Consider the following 16290-nt stretch of genomic DNA (forward strand, 5'->3'; position numbering starts at 1 on the left):
GCCCGCGGGCCGTATGTTGCCCGCCCCTGCTCTAGGGTGTTTTCGAAAATCGGGTCAAAATTTTTGGTTTCCGAATCCGGTTTAAACCGGTTTGGAGGTTCGGTAGGAGGCAGAAACCGGCTAAAACCAGTTTGAAACTGGAATATTCCGAGGAAAACCCACAGAAAACCGGATTTTTCTTCAAATTTTTGACCCCCAAAATCGAAAAAATGGTAAGACTATAGCTCTAGGGTGTTTTCGAAAATCGGGTCAAAATTTTTGGTTTCCGAATCCGGTTTAAACCGGTTTGGAGGTTCGGTAGGAGGCAGAAACTGGTTAAAACCAGTTTGAAACTGGAATATTCCATCAAAAACCCACCGAAAAATGGAATTTTCTTCAATTTTTTGAGCCCCAAAATCAAAAAATGGAAAGGCTGTAGCCTTAGGTTTTTTTCGAAAATCGGGTAAACATTTTTGGTTTCCGAATCCGGTTTAAACCGGTTTGGAGGTTCGGTAGGAGGCAGAAACCGGTTAAAACCAGTTTGAAACTGGAATATTCCGAGGAAAACCTACCGAAAAACGGATTTTTCATCAAAATCTTGACCCTTAAAAATCTAAAAAACGGAAAGGCTATAGCCTTAGGTTTTTTTTCGAAAATCGGGTTAAAATTTTTGGTTTTCGAATCCGGTTTAAACCGGTTTGGAGGTTTGGTAGGAGGCAGAAACCGGCTAAAACCAGTTTGAAACTGGAATATTCCGAGGAAAACCTACCGAAAACCGGATTTTTCTTCAATTTTTTGACCCCCCAAAATCGAAAAAAATGGAAAGGCCATAGCCTTAGGTTTTTTCGAAAATCGGGTCAAAATTTTGGTTTCCGAATCCGGTTTAAACCGGTTTGGAAGTTCGGTAGGAGGCAGAAACCGGCTAAAACCAGTTTGAAACTGGAATATTCCGAGGAAAACCTACCGAAAAACGGATTTTTCTTCAATATCTTGACCCTTAAAAATCTAAAAAACGGAAAGGCTATACCCTTAGGGTTTTTTCGAAAATCGGGTTAAAATTTTTGGTTTCCGAATCCGGTTTAAACTGCTTTGGAGGTTCGGTAGGAGGCAGAAACCGGCTAAAACCAGTTTGAAACTGGAATATTCCGAGGAAAACCCACAGAAAACCGGATTTTTCTTCAATTTTTGACCCCCCCAAAATCGAAAAAATGGAAAGGCTGTAGCCTTAGGGTTTTTTCGAAAATTGGGTCAAAATTTTTGGTTTCCGAATCCGGTTTAAACCGCTTTGGAGGTTCGGTAGGAGGCAGAAACCGGTTAAAACCAGTTTGAAACTGGAATATTCCGGCGAAAACCTACCAAAAAACGGATTTTTCTTCAATATCTTGACCCCTAAAAATCTAAAAAAACGGAAAGGCTATAGCCTTAGGGTTTTTTCGAAAATCGGGTTAAAATTTTTGGTTTTCGAATCCGGTTTAAACCGGTTTGGAGGTTTGGTAGGAGGCAGAAACCGGCTAAAACCAGTTTGAAACTGGAATATTCCGAGGAAAACCTACCGAAAACCGGATTTTTCTTCAAATTTTGACCCCAAAAATCGAAAAAATGGAAAGGCTGTAGCCTTAGGTTTTTTTTCGAAAATCGGGTCAAAATTTTGGTTTCCGAATCCGGTTTAAACCGGTTTGAAAGTTCGGTAGGAGGCAGAAACCGACTAAAACCAGTTTGAAATTGGAATATTCCGGCGAAAACCTACCGAAAACCAGATTTTTCTTCAATTTTTTGAGCCCCAAAATCGAAAAAATGGAAAGACTATAGCCTTAGGGTTTTTTCGAAAATCGGGTAAACATTTTTGGTTTTCGAATCCGGTTTAAACCGGTTTGGAGGTTTGGTAGGAGGCAGAAACCGAATAAAACCAGTTTGAAACTGGAATATTCCGAGGAAAACCCACAGAAAACCGGATTTTTCTTCAATTTTTGACACCCCCAAAATCGAAAAAATGGAAAGGCTGTAGCCTTAGGGTTTTTTCGAAAATTGGGTCAATATTTTTGGTTCCGAATCCGGTTTAAACCGGTTTGGAGGTTCGGTAGGAGGCAGAAACTGGCTGAAACCAGTTTGAAACTGGAATATTCCGGCAAAAACCCACCGAAAACCGGATTTTTCTTCAATATTTTCACCCCTAAAAAATCTGAAAAACGGAAAGGCTATAGCCTTAGGGTGTTTTCGAAAATCGGGTCAAAATTTTTGGTTTCCGAATCCGGTTTAAACCGGTTTGGAGGTTCGGTAGGAGGCAGAAACTGGCTAAAACCAGTTTGAAACTGGAATATTCCGACAAAAACCCACCGAAAAACGGATTTTTCTTCAATTTTTTGAGCGCCAAAATCGAAAAAATGGAAAGGCTATAGCTCTAGGGTGTTTTCGAAAATCGGGTCAAAATTTTTGGTTTCCGAATCCGGTTTAAACCGGTTTGGAGGTTCGGTAGGAGGCAGAAACCGACTAAAACCAGTTTGAAATTGGAATATTCCGGCGAAAACCTACCGAAAACCGGAATTTTCTTCAATTTTTTGAGCCCCAAAATCGAAAAAATGGAAAGACTATAGCCTTAGGGTTTTTTCGAAAATCGGGTGAACATTTTTGGTTTTCGAATCCGGTTTAAACCGGTTTGGAGGTTTGGTAGGAGGCAGAAACCGAATAAAACCAGTTTGAAACTGGAATATTCCGAGGAAAACCCACAGAAAACCGGATTTTTCTTCAATTTTTGACCCCCCCAAAATCGAAAAAATGGAAAGGCTGTAGCCTTAGGGTTTTTTCGAAAATTGGGTCAATATTTTTGGTTCCGAATCCGGTTTAAACCGGTTTGGAGGTTCGGTAGGAGGCAGAAACTGGCTGAAACCAGTTTGAAACTGGAATATTCCGGCAAAAACCCACCGAAAACCGGATTTTTTTTCAATATTTTGACCCCTAAAAAATCTGAAAAACGGAAAGGCTATAGCCTTAGGGTGTTTTCGAAAATCGGGTCAAAATGTTTGGATTCCGAATCCGGTTTAAACCGGTTTGGAGGTTCGGTAGGAGGCAGAAACCGGCTAAAACCAGTTTGAAACTGGAATATTCCGGCAAAAACCCACCGAAAACCGGATTTTTCTTCAATTTTTTGACCCCCCAAAATCGAAAAAATGGAAAGACTATAGCTCTAGGGTGTTTTCGAAAATCGGGTCAAAATTTTTGGTTTCCGAATCCGGTTTAAACCGATTTGGAGGTTCGGTAGGAGGCAGAAACTGGCTAAAACCAGTTTGAAACTGGAATATTCCGACAAAAACCCACCGAAAAATGGAATTTTCTTCAATTTTTTGAGCCCCAAAATCAAAAAATGGAAAGGCTGTAGCCTTAGGTTTTTTTCGAAAATCGGGTAAACATTTTTGGTTTCCGAATCCGGTTTAAACCGGTTTGGAGGTTCGGTAGGAGGCAGAAACCGGTTAAAACCAGTTTGAAACTGGAATATTCCGAGGAAAACCTACCGAAAAACGGATTTTTCATCAAAATCTTGACCCTTAAAAATCTGAAAAACGGAAAGGCTATAGCCTTAGGTTTTTTTTCGAAAATCGGGTCAAATTTTTGGTTTTCGAATCCGGTTTAAACCGGTTTGGAGGTTTGGTAGGAGGCAGAAACCGGCTAAACCCAGTTTGAAACTGGAATATTCCGAGGAAAACCTACCGAAAACCGGATTTTTCTTCATTTTTTTGACCCCCCAAAATCAAAAAAATGGAAAGGCTAGCCTTAGGTTTTTTTCGAAAATCGGGTCAAAATTTTTGGTTTCCGAATCCGGTTTAAACCGGTTTGAAAGTTCGGTAGGAGGCAGAAACCGACTAAAACCAGTTTGAAACTGGAATATTCCGGCGAAAACCTACCGAAAACCGGATTTTTCTTCAATTTTTTGACCCCCCAAAATCGAAAAAATGGAAAGACTATGGCCTTAGGGTTTTTTCGAAAATCGGGTCAAAATTTTGGTTTCCGAATCCGGTTTAAACCGGTTTGGAAGTTCGGTAGGAGGCAGAAACCGACTAAAACCAGTTTGAAACTGGAATATTCCGGCGAAAACCCACCGAAAACCGGATTTTTCTTCAATTTTTTGACCCACCAAAATCGAAAAAATGGTAAGACTATAGCTCTAGGGCAGGGGCGGGCAACTTCTCCAGTCGGCGGGCCTGATATGGGAAAATGAAGTACTTGGCGGGCCGGATTCCTGAATCGATACATGAATCGCGTATTTATCCAGTGATTTAAAACGGATTTTTGACCACCTAAACCAGTGGTTCCCAACCTTTCGTGGACCATGGCCCCCTCAAAGTAACTTTTTGGCCTCGTGGCCCCCTTCAAGTTACCATGTAAGACCTGTGGCCCCCTTAAACTGTAAATAACAATCTCGCGTTGGAATGCGGTATTAATTTTGGTCTTAAACAGACCTAATAGAGTAAACGAGCGTGATAAACCTCACTATAAACAAATAGTATGTGAAATAGTCGATTAAATTCGCGAAAAAAGTTAAAGTGAAAATTACTTTTAGTCAATTTAGTGGGTGTTTCTTGTGAATCTACGCCCGTGGCCCCCCGGAACACAGCTCGTGCCCCCCCTGGGGGGCCATGGGCCCTGGTTGGGAACCACTGACCTAAACCAAGTACAATCAAGAACGTCACAATTACAATACAGTCCAAACAATCTAACTGAAATAACATAAAATTATTCACCACAGCAAATTTAATGCATACACCACAGACTTAGATACTGCTGAAACACTAATTAGGCTACACGTGTGGAAACAAAGGAAACCGTGAAAGCAGGCCACACACAAGTTTGGCAGTTATGTCGTAACAATGGACGTAAGGTGCAATGGTAAAAACGGTGGAAAAGTTTTTTGCTATTGGGGAGCGTTACTGTCCGTTACAACTATAATTTGACGTAGTAAGCAAGTAGTGGGGGATTTCGGCAGACTGTGGCCGCGGGCCACATTATCATGTAAGACCGGATACTGTCTGCGGGCCGCTCAAAATCCCGTCGCGGGCCGGATCCGGCCCGCGGGCCGTATGTTGCCCGCCCCTGCTCTAGGGTGTTTTCGAAAATCGGGTTAAAATTTTTGGTTTTCGAATCCGGTTTAAACCGGTTTGGAGGTTCGGTAGGAGGCAGAAACCGGCTGAAACCAGTTTGAAACTGGAATATTCCGAGGAAAACCCACAGAAAACCGGATTTTTCTTCAAATTTTTGACCCCCAAAATCGAAAAAATGGTAAGACTATAGCTCTAGGGTGTTTTCGAAAATCGGGTCAAAATTTTTGGTTTCCGAATCCGGTTTAAACCGGTTTGGAGGTTCGGTAGGAGGCAGAAACTGGTTAAAACCAGTTTGAAACTGGAATATTCCATCAAAAACCCACCGAAAAATGGAATTTTCTTCAATTTTTTGAGCCCCAAAATCAAAAAATGGAAAGGCTGTAGCCTTAGGTTTTTTTCGAAAATCGGGTAAACATTTTTGGTTTCCGAATCCGGTTTAAACCGGTTTGGAGGTTCGGTAGGAGGCAGAAACCGGTTAAAACCAGTTTGAAACTGGAATATTCCGAGGAAAACCTACCGAAAAACGGATTTTTCATCAAAATCTTGACCCTTAAAAATCTAAAAAACGGAAAGGCTATAGCCTTAGGTTTTTTTTCGAAAATCGGGTTAAAATTTTTGGTTTTCGAATCCGGTTTAAACCGGTTTGGAGGTTTGGTAGGAGGCAGAAACCGGCTAAAACCAGTTTGAAACTGGAATATTCCGAGGAAAACCTACCGAAAACCGGATTTTTCTTCAATTTTTTGACCCCCCAAAATCGAAAAAAATGGAAAGGCCATAGCCTTAGGTTTTTTCGAAAATCGGGTCAAAATTTTGGTTTCCGAATCCGGTTTAAACCGGTTTGGAGGTTCGGTAGGAGGCAGAAACTGGCTGAAACCAGTTTGAAACTGGAATATTCCGAGGAAAACCTACCGAAAACCGGATTTTTCTTCAATTTTTTGACCCCCAAAAATCGAAAAAATGGAAAGGCCATAGCCTTAGGTTTTTTCGAAAATCGGGTCAAAATTTTGGTTTCCGAATCCGGTTTAAACCGGTTTGGAAGTTCGGTAGGAGTCAGAAACCGGCTAAAACCAGTTTGAAACTGGAATATTCCGAGGAAAACCTACCGAAAAACGGATTTTTCTTCAATATCTTGACCCTTAAAAATCTAAAAAACGGAAAGGCTATACCCTTAGGGTTTTTTCGAAAATCGGGTTAAAATTTTTGGTTTCCGAATCCGGTTTAAACTGCTTTGGAGGTTCGGTAGGAGGCAGAAACCGGCTAAAACCAGTTTGAAACTGGAATATTCCGAGGAAAACCCACAGAAAACCGGATTTTTCTTCAATTTTTGACCCCCCCAAAATCGAAAAAATGGAAAGGCTGTAGCCTTAGGGTTTTTTCGAAAATTGGGTCAAAATTTTTGGTTTCCGAATCCGGTTTAAACCGCTTTGGAGGTTCGGTAGGAGGCAGAAACCGGTTAAAACCAGTTTGAAACTGGAATATTCCGGCGAAAACCTACCAAAAAACGGATTTTTCTTCAATATCTTGACCCCTAAAAATCTAAAAAAACGGAAAGGCTATAGCCTTAGGGTTTTTTCGAAAATCGGGTTAAAATTTTTGGTTTTCGAATCCGGTTTAAACCGGTTTGGAGGTTTGGTAGGAGGCAGAAACCGGCTAAAACCAGTTTGAAACTGGAATATTCCGAGGAAAACCTACCGAAAACCGGATTTTTCTTCAAATTTTGACCCCCCAAAATCGAAAAAATGGAAAGGCTGTAGCCTTAGGGTTTTTTTCGAAAATCGGGTCAAAATTTTGGTTTCCGAATCCGGTTTAAACCGGTTTGAAAGTTCGGTAGGAGGCAGAAACCGACTAAAACCAGTTTGAAATTGGAATATTCCGACAAAAACCCACCGAAAAACGGATTTTTCTTCAATTTTTTGAGCGCCAAAATCGAAAAAATGGAAAGGCTATAGCTCTAGGGTGTTTTCGAAAATCGGGTCAAAATTTTTGGTTTCCGAATCCGGTTTAAACCGGTTTGGAGGTTCGGTAGGAGGCAGAAACCGACTAAAACCAGTTTGAAATTGGAATATTCCGGCGAAAACCTACCGAAAACCGGAATTTTCTTCAATTTTTTGAGCCCCAAAATCGAAAAAATGGAAAGACTATAGCCTTAGGGTTTTTTCGAAAATCGGGTGAACATTTTTGGTTTTCGAATCCGGTTTAAACCGGTTTGGAGGTTTGGTAGGAGGCAGAAACCGAATAAAACCAGTTTGAAACTGGAATATTCCGAGGAAAACCCACAGAAAACCGGATTTTTCTTCAATTTTTGACCCCCCCAAAATCGAAAAAATGGAAAGGCTGTAGCCTTAGGGTTTTTTCGAAAATTGGGTCAATATTTTTGGTTCCGAATCCGGTTTAAACCGGTTTGAAGGTTTGGTAGGAGGCAGAAACTGGCTGAAACCAGTTTGAAACTGGAATATTCCGGCAAAAACCCACCGAAAACCGGATTTTTCTTCAATATTTTGACCCCTAAAAAATCTGAAAAACGGAAAGGCTATAGCCTTAGGGTGTTTTCGAAAATCGGGTCAAAATTTTTGGTTTCCGAATCCGGTTTAAACCGGTTTGGAGGTTCGGTAGGAGGCAGAAACCGGCTAAAACCAGTTTGAAACTGGAATATTCCGAGGAAAACCTACCGAAAAACGGATTTTTCTTCAATATCTTGACCCTTAAAAATCTAAAAAACGGAAAGGCTATAGCCTTAGGGTTTTTTCGAAAATCGGGTTAAAATTTTTGGTTTTCGAATCCGGTTTAAACCGGTTTGGAGGTTTGGTAGGAGGCAGAAACCGGCTAAAACCAGTTTGAAACTGGAATATTCCGAGGAAAACCTACCGAAAACCGGATTTTTCTTCAAATTTTGACCCTTAAAAATCTAAAAAACGGAAAGGCTATACCCTTAGGGTTTTTTCGAAAATCGGGTTAAAATTTTTGGTTTCCGAATCCGGTTTAAACTGCTTTGGAGGTTCGGTAGGAGGCAGAAACCGGCTAAAACCAGTTTGAAACTGGAATATTCCGAGGAAAACCCACAGAAAACCGGATTTTTCTTCAATTTTTGACCCCCCCAAAATCGAAAAAATGGAAAGGCTGTAGCCTTAGGGTTTTTTCGAAAATTGGGTCAAAATTTTTGGTTTCCGAATCCGGTTTAAACCGCTTTGGAGGTTCGGTAGGAGGCAGAAACCGGTTAAAACCAGTTTGAAACTGGAATATTCCGGCGAAAACCTACCAAAAAACGGATTTTTCTTCAATATCTTGACCCCTAAAAATCTAAAAAAACGGAAAGGCTATAGCCTTAGGGTTTTTTCGAAAATCGGGTTAAAATTTTTGGTTTTCGAATCCGGTTTAAACCGGTTTGGAGGTTTGGTAGGAGGCAGAAACCGGCTAAAACCAGTTTGAAACTGGAATATTCCGAGGAAAACCTACCGAAAACCGGATTTTTCTTCAAATTTTGACCCCCCAAAATCGAAAAAATGGAAAGGCTGTAGCCTTAGGGTTTTTTTCGAAAATCGGGTCAAAATTTTGGTTTCCGAATCCGGTTTAAACCGGTTTGAAAGTTCGGTAGGAGGCAGAAACCGACTAAAACCAGTTTGAAATTGGAATATTCCGGCGAAAACCTACCGAAAACCGGATTTTTCTTCAATTTTTTGAGCCCCAAAATCGAAAAAATGGAAAGACTATAGCCTTAGGGTTTTTTCGAAAATCGGGTAAACATTTTTGGTTTTCGAATCCGGTTTAAACCGGTTTGGAGGTTTGGTAGGAGGCAGAAACCGAATAAAACCAGTTTGAAACTGGAATATTCCGAGGAAAACCCACAGAAAACCGGATTTTTCTTCAATTTTTGACACCCCCAAAATCGAAAAAATGGAAAGGCTGTAGCCTTAGGGTTTTTTCGAAAATTGGGTCAATATTTTTGGTTCCGAATCCGGTTTAAACCGGTTTGGAGGTTCGGTAGGAGGCAGAAACTGGCTGAAACCAGTTTGAAACTGGAATATTCCGGCAAAAACCCACCGAAAACCGGATTTTTCTTCAATATTTTCACCCCTAAAAAATCTGAAAAACGGAAAGGCTATAGCCTTAGGGTGTTTTCGAAAATCGGGTCAAAATTTTTGGTTTCCGAATCCGGTTTAAACCGGTTTGGAGGTTCGGTAGGAGGCAGAAACTGGCTAAAACCAGTTTGAAACTGGAATATTCCGACAAAAACCCACCGAAAAACGGATTTTTCTTCAATTTTTTGAGCGCCAAAATCGAAAAAATGGAAAGGCTATAGCTCTAGGGTGTTTTCGAAAATCGGGTCAAAATTTTTGGTTTCCGAATCCGGTTTAAACCGGTTTGGAGGTTCGGTAGGAGGCAGAAACCGACTAAAACCAGTTTGAAATTGGAATATTCCGGCGAAAACCTACCGAAAACCGGAATTTTCTTCAATTTTTTGAGCCCCAAAATCGAAAAAATGGAAAGACTATAGCCTTAGGGTTTTTTCGAAAATCGGGTGAACATTTTTGGTTTTCGAATCCGGTTTAAACCGGTTTGGAGGTTTGGTAGGAGGCAGAAACCGAATAAAACCAGTTTGAAACTGGAATATTCCGAGGAAAACCCACAGAAAACCGGATTTTTCTTCAATTTTTGACCCCCCCAAAATCGAAAAAATGGAAAGGCTGTAGCCTTAGGGTTTTTTCGAAAATTGGGTCAATATTTTTGGTTCCGAATCCGGTTTAAACCGGTTTGAAGGTTCGGTAGGAGGCAGAAACTGGCTGAAACCAGTTTGAAACTGGAATATTCCGGCAAAAACCCACCGAAAACCGGATTTTTCTTCAATATTTTGACCCCTAAAAAATCTGAAAAACGGAAAGGCTATAGCCTTAGGGTGTTTTCGAAAATCGGGTCAAAATTTTTGGTTTCCGAATCCGGTTTAAACCGGTTTGGAGGTTCGGTAGGAGGCAGAAACCGGCTAAAACCAGTTTGAAACTGGAATATTCCGAGGAAAACCTACCGAAAAACGGATTTTTCTTCAATATCTTGACCCTTAAAAATCTAAAAAACGGAAAGGCTATAGCCTTAGGGTTTTTTCGAAAATCGGGTTAAAATTTTTGGTTTTCGAATCCGGTTTAAACCGGTTTGGAGGTTTGGTAGGAGGCAGAAACCGGCTAAAACCAGTTTGAAACTGGAATATTCCGAGGAAAACCTACCGAAAACCGGATTTTTCTTCAAATTTTGACCCCTAAAAATCGAAAAAATGGAAAGGCTGTAGCCTTAGGGTTTTTTTCGAAAATCGGGTCAAAATTTTGGTTTCCGAATCCGGTTTAAACCGGTTTGAAAGTTCGGTAGGAGGCAGAAACCGACTAAAACCAGCTTGAAACTGGAATATTCCGGCGAAAACCTACCGAAAACCGGATTTTTCTTCAATTTTTTGAGCCCCAAAATCGAAAAAATGGAAAGACTATAGCCTTAGGGTTTTTTCGAAAATCGGGTAAACATTTTTGGTTTTCGAATCCGGTTTAAACCGGTTTGGAGGTTTGGTAGGAGGCAGAAACCGAATAAAACCAGTTTGAAACTGGAATATTCCGAGAAAAACCCACAGAAAACCGGATTTTTCTTCAATTTTTGACACCCCCAAAATCGAAAAAATGGAAAGGCTGTAGCCTTAGGGTTTTTTCGAAAATTGGGTCAATATTTTTGGTTCCGAATCCGGTTTAAACCGGTTTGGAGGTTCGGTAGGAGGCAGAAACTGGCTGAAACCAGTTTGAAACTGGAATATTCCGGCAAAAACCCACCGAAAACCGGATTTTTCTTCAATATTTTCACCCCTAAAAAATCTGAAAAACGGAAAGGCTATAGCCTTAGGGTGTTTTCGAAAATCGGGTCAAAATTTTTGGTTTCCGAATCCGGTTTAAACCGGTTTGGAGGTTCGGTAGGAGGCAGAAACTGGCTAAAACCAGTTTGAAACTGGAATATTCCGACAAAAACCCACCGAAAAACGGATTTTTCTTCAATTTTTTGAGCGCCAAAATCGAAAAAATGGAAAGGCTATAGCTCTAGGGTGTTTTCGAAAATCGGGTCAAAATTTTTGGTTTCCGAATCCGGTTTAAACCGGTTTGGAGGTTCGGTAGGAGGCAGAAACCGACTAAAACCAGTTTGAAATTGGAATATTCCGGCGAAAACCTACCGAAAACCGGATTTTTCTTCAATTTTTTGAGCCCCAAAATCGAAAAAATGGAAAGACTATAGCCTTAGGGTTTTTTCGAAAATCGGGTGAACATTTTTGGTTTTCGAATCCGGTTTAAACCGGTTTGGAGGTTTGGTAGGAGGCAGAAACCGAATAAAACCAGTTTGAAACTGGAATATTCCGAGGAAAACCCACAGAAAACCGGATTTTTCTTCAATTTTTGACCCCCCCAAAATCGAAAAAATGGAAAGGCTGTAGCCTTAGGGTTTTTTCGAAAATTGGGTCAATATTTTTGGTTCCGAATCCGGTTTAAACCGGTTTGGAGGTTCGGTAGGAGGCATAAACTGGCTGAAACCAGTTTGAAACTGGAATATTCCGGCAAAAACCCACCGAAAACCGGATTTTTCTTCAATATTTTGACCCCTAAAAAATCTGAAAAACGGAAAGGCTATAGCCTTAGGGTGTTTTCGAAAATCGGGTCAAAATTTTTGGTTTCCGAATCCGGTTTAAACCGGTTTGGAGGTTCGGTAGGAGGCAGAAACCGGCTAAAACCAGTTTGAAACTGGAATATTCCGAGGAAAACCTACCGAAAAACGGATTTTTCTTCAATATCTTGACCCTTAAAAATCTAAAAAACGGAAAGGCTATAGCCTTAGGGCTTTTTCGAAAATCGGGTTAAAATTTTTGGTTTTCGAATCCGGTTTAAACCGGTTTGGAGGTTTGGTAGGAGGCAGAAACCGGCTAAAACCAGTTTGAAACTGGAATATTCCGAGGAAAACCTACCGAAAACCGGATTTTTCTTCAAATTTTGACCCCCCAAAATCGAAAAAATGGAAAGGCTGTAGCCTTAGGTTTTTTTTCGAAAATCGGGTCAAAATTTTGGTTTCCGAATCCGGTTTAAACCGGTTTGAAAGTTCGGTAGGAGGCAGAAACCGACTAAAACCAGTTTGAAATTGGAATATTCCGGCGAAAACCTACCGAAAACCGGATTTTTCTTCAATTTTTTGAGCCCCAAAATCGAAAAAATGGAAAGACTATAGCCTTAGGTTTTTTTCGAAAATCGGGTAAACATTTTTGGTTTTCGAATCCGGTTTAAACCGGTTTGGAGGTTTGGTAGGAGGCAGAAACCGAATAAAACCAGTTTGAAACTGGAATATTCCGAGGAAAACCCACAGAAAACCGGATTTTTCTTCAATTTTTGACCCCCCCAAAATCGAAAAAATGGAAAGGCTGTAGCCTTAGGGTTTTTTCGAAAATTGGGTCAATATTTTTGGTTCCGAATCCGGTTTAAACCGGTTTGGAGGTTCGGTAGGAGGCAGAAACCGGTTAAAACCAGTTTGAAACTGGAATATTCCGGCGAAAACCTACCGAAAACCGGATTTTTCTTCAATTTTTTGAGCCCCAAAATCGAAAAAATGGAAAGACTATAGCCTTAGGGTTTTTTCGAAAATCGGGTAAACATTTTTGGTTTTCGAATCCGGTTTAAACCGGTTTGGAGGTTTGGTAGGAGGCAGAAACCGAATAAAACCAGTTTGAAACTGGAATATTCCGAGGAAAACCCACAGAAAACCGGATTTTTCTTCAATTTTTGACCCCCCCAAAATCGAAAAAATGGAAAGGCTGTCGCCTTAGGTTTTTTTCGAAAATCGGGTCAAATTTTTTGGTTCCGAATCCGGTTTAAACCGGTTTGAAAGTTCGGTAGGAGGCAGAAACCGACTAAAACCAGCTTGAAACTGGAATATTCCGGCGAAAACCTACCGAAAACCGGATTTTTCTTCAATTTTTTGACCCCCCAAAATCGAAAAAATGGAAAGGCTATAGATCTAGGGTGTTTTCGAAAATCGGGTGAAAATTTTTGGTTTCCGAATCCGGTTTAAACCGGTTTGGATGTTTGGTAGGAGGCAGAAACCGGCTAAAACCAGTTTGAAACTGGAATATTCCGAGGAAAACCTACCGAAAACCGGATTTTTCTTCAATTTTTGACCCCTAAAAATCGAAAAAATGGAAAGGCTGTAGCCTTAGGGTTTTTTCGAAAATCGGGTCAAAATTTTTGGTTTTCGAATCCGGTTTAAACCGGTTTGGAGGTTCGGTAGGAGGCAGAAACCGGCTAAAACCAGTTTGAAACTGGAATATTCCGGCGAAAACCCACCGAAAACCGGATTTTTCTTCAATTTTTTGACCCCCCAAAATCGAAAAAATGGAAAGGCTATAGCCTTAGGTTTTTTCGAAAATCGGGTCAAAATTTTGGTTTCCGAATCCGGTTTAAACCGGTTTGGAAGTTCGGTAGGAGGCAGAAACCGGCTAAAACCAGTTTGAAACTGGAATATTCCGAGGAAAACCTACCGAAAAACGGATTTTTCTTCAATATCTTGACCCTTAAAAATCTAAAAAACGGAAAGGCTATAGCCTTAGGGTTTTTTCGAAAATCGGGTTAAAATTTTTGGTTTTCGAATCCGGTTTAAACCGGTTTGGAGGTTTGGTAGGAGGCAGAAACCGGCTAAAACCAGTTTGAAACTGGAATATTCCGAGGAAAACCTACCGAAAACCGGATTTTTCTTCAAATTTTGACCCCTCAAAATCGAAAAAATGGAAAGGCTGTAGCCTTAGGGTTTTTTTCGAAAATCGGGTCAAAATTTTGGTTTCCGAATCCGGTTTAAACCGGTTTGAAAGTTCGGTAGGAGGCAGAAACCGACTAAAACCAGTTTGAAATTGGAATATTCCGGCGAAAACCTACCGAAAACCGGATTTTTCTTCAATTTTTTGAGCCCCAAAATCGAAAAAATGGAAAGACTATAGCCTTAGGGTTTTTTCGAAAATCGGGTAAACATTTTTGGTTTTCGAATCCGGTTTAAACCGGTTTGGAGGTTTGGTAGGAGGCAGAAACCGAATCAAACCAGTTTGAAACTGGAATATTCCGAGGAAAACCCACAGAAAACCGGATTTTTCTTCAATTTTTGACCCCCCCAAAATCGAAAAAATGGAAAGGCTGTCGCCTTAGGTTTTTTTCGAAAATCGGGTCAAATTTTTTGGTTCCGAATCCGGTTTAAACCGGTTTGAAAGTTCGGTAGGAGGCAGAAACCGACTAAAACCAGCTTGAAACTGGAATATTCCGGCGAAAACCTACCGAAAACCGGATTTTTCTTCAATTTTTTGACCCCCCAAAATCGAAAAAATGGAAAGGCTATAGATCTAGGGTGTTTTCGAAAATCGGGTCAAAATTTTTGGTTTCCGAATCCGGTTTAAACCGGTTTGGAGGTTTGGTAGGAGGCAGAAACCGGCTAAAACCAGTTTGAAACTGGAATATTCCGAGGAAAACCTACCGAAAACCGGATTTTTCTTCAATTTTTGACCCCTAAAAATCGAAAAAATGGAAAGGCTGTAGCCTTAGGGTTTTTTCGAAAATCGGGTCAAAATTTTTGGTTTGCGAATCCGGTTTAAACCGGTTTGGAGGTTCGGTAGGAGGCAGAAACCGGCTAAAACCAGTTTGAAACTGGAATATTCCGGCGAAAACCCACCGAAAACCGGATTTTTCTTCAATTTTTTGACCCCCCAAAATCGAAAAAATGGAAAGGCTATAGCCTTAGGTTTTTTCGAAAATCGGGTCAAAATTTTGGTTTCCGAATCCGGTTTAAACCGGTTTGGAAGTTCGGTAGGAGGCAGAAACCGGCTAAAACCAGTTTGAAACTGGAATATTCCGAGGAAAACCTACCGAAAAACGGATTTTTCTTCAATATCTTGACCCTTGAAAATCTAAAAAACGGAAAGGCTATAGCCTTAGGGTTTTTTCGAAAATCGGGTTAAAATTTTTGGTTTCCGAATCCGGTTTAATATGCTTTGGAGGTTCGGTAGGAGGCAGAAACCGACTAAAACCAGTTTGAAACTGGAATATTCCGGCGAAAACCTACCGAAAACCGGATTTTTCTTCAATTTTTTGACCCCTAAAAATCGAAAAAATGGAAAGGTTATAGATCTAGGGTGTTTTCAAAAATCGGGTCAAAATTTTTGGTTTTCGAATCCGGTTTAAACCGGTTTGGAGGTTTGGTAGGAGGCAGAAACCGGCTAAAACCAGTTTGAAACTGGAATATTCCGAGGAAAACCTACCGAAAACCGGATTTTTCTTCAATTTTTGACCCCTAAAAATCGAAAAAACGGAAAGGCTGTAGCCTTAGGTTTTTTTCGAAAATCGGGTCAAAATTTTTGGTTTTCGAATCCGGTTTAAACCGGTTTGGAGGTTCGGTAGGAGGCAGAAACCGGCTGAAACCAGTTTGAAACTGGAATATTCCGGCGAAAACCCACCGAAAACCGGATTTTTCTTCAATTTTTTGACCCCCCAAAATCGAAAAAATGGAAAGGCTATAGCCTTAGGTTTTTTCGAAAATCGGGTCAAAATTTTGGTTTCCGAATCCGGTTTAAACCGGTTTGGAAGTTCGGTAGGAGGCAGAAACCGGCTAAAACCAGTTTGAAACTGGAATATTCCGAGGAAAACCCACCGAAAAACGGATTTTTCTTCAATATCTTGACCCTTAAAAATCTAAAAAACGGAAAGGCTATAGCCTTAGGGTTTTTTCGAAAATCGGGTTAAAATTTTTGGTTTCCGAATCCGGTTTAAACTGCTTGGAGGTTCGGTAGGAGGCTGAAACCGGCTAAAACCAGTTTGAAACTGGAATATTCCGAGGAAAACCCACAGAAAACCGGATTTTTCTTCAATTTTTGACCCCCCCAAAATCGAAAAAATGGAAAGGCTGTTGCCTTAGGGTTTTTTCGAAAATTGGGTCAAAATTTTTGGTTTCCGAATCCGGTTTAAACCGGTTTGGAGGTTTGGTAGGAGGCAGAAACCGGCTAAAACCAGTTTGAAACTGGAATATTCCGAGGAAAACCTACCGAAAACCGGATTTTTCTTCAATTTTTGACCCCTAAAAATCGAAAAAATGGAAAGGCTGTAGCCTTAGGGTTTTTTCGAAAATCGGGTCAAAATTTTTGGTTTGCGAATCCGGTTTAAACCGGTTTGGAGGTTCGGTAGGAGGCAGAAAC

The sequence above is a fragment of the Phallusia mammillata genome, chromosome 6 (genome assembly GCF_965637545.1).
Source record: "Phallusia mammillata chromosome 6, kaPhaMamm4.hap1.1, whole genome shotgun sequence".
Classification (NCBI taxonomy): domain Eukaryota; kingdom Metazoa; phylum Chordata; class Ascidiacea; order Phlebobranchia; family Ascidiidae; genus Phallusia; species Phallusia mammillata.